The sequence below is a fragment of the Lepisosteus oculatus genome, chromosome 14 (assembly GCF_040954835.1).
Source record: "Lepisosteus oculatus isolate fLepOcu1 chromosome 14, fLepOcu1.hap2, whole genome shotgun sequence".
NCBI classification, from domain to species: domain Eukaryota; kingdom Metazoa; phylum Chordata; class Actinopteri; order Semionotiformes; family Lepisosteidae; genus Lepisosteus; species Lepisosteus oculatus.
The window spans coordinates 3,490,730-3,491,702 of NC_090709.1; the positions used below are offsets into that span (position 1 = coordinate 3,490,730).

The 973-nt window shown below is 54.2% G+C and overlaps 1 non-coding gene across 1 annotated transcript; it reads right to left on the reverse strand.

Moving 5' to 3' along the window:
• Positions 1-410: 410 nt before the first annotated feature.
• trnav-cac (transfer RNA valine (anticodon CAC)) lies at positions 411-483 on the reverse strand. The gene has a single exon. It is a non-coding gene; the product is annotated as a tRNA-Val (tRNA).
• Between the last annotated feature and the right edge of the window lie 490 nt (positions 484-973).

The following is a 973-nucleotide window of genomic DNA, read 5'->3' on the forward strand; positions in this document are numbered from 1 at the left end:
TGCACAAAGAACGCTTCGAGAAGCGTCAAAGGCAAGTCATTCCGAGTTGGTCGTTTGTGTTTGCCGTTCACAAACGACGCAAAATGCTGAAATGATCTCTCGGCTCCTCGGTTGTCATTTCTGCTCCGTAAAGGAATCACAGCACGCGTCGGCTTCCAGCACGGTGGGTCGGGACACGATGCCGGGGGTCGGAGAGAGCGATGTCTTCCTCGTTAGTATAGGACCTTTCACCTGTCCCCACCTGTCACGCAGGAGACCGGGGTACATCAGGACGCGCATTGAAGTGAAAGCAGGATGCGCTGCGACATGCACTGTGCAGATCCCGCCACACTAAGAGGTGAGTGGGTCTGTTCGATCACAGCGCTAGGCGAATCCCCAATCCCCTTTTGTGCGTGGCGACAAAAGAAAGCTGTTTCCGCCCGGTTTCGAACCGGGGACCTTTCGCGTGTGAGGCAAACGTGATAACCACTACACTACAAAAACGGTGGTAAGACATGCCCACCGGCCCAGCGCTGAGCTTCGCCAATGTGATTCAGCTGCTTCCAGTGCCTTTATTGGAGTGCGCCGATGGACCGTGCTCTCTCTCCAGAGACCAGCATGCCTGTCATGGACGGAGCAGGAAAGGCGGCGCCACATTCTACAGCTCTCTCCACGCAATCGACGAAATCGGGCTACTGAAGTGGAGAAAATCGCCTCTCCAGAAAGTGCAAATATCATCTTGGAGAGTATAAATCCTATTGCCGAAGGTCAGCCCTGTCTACCACAGTAACCCTCCCACCTCCTGTAGCAATGATCAGCTCGTCTCACACGTGAGAAGTTTCGGCTGGAAACAAGCGCCCCCTCTTCTCGCACGTTCGAGTAGTTTTAATGTGGCTCCTTCGTACACAGTGCTGATCTTTTGGAAAGCAGGAGGCAAAACTGACACGTTCCCATACCGGGAGTCGAACCCGGGATGCCTATGTGAAACAGGGGA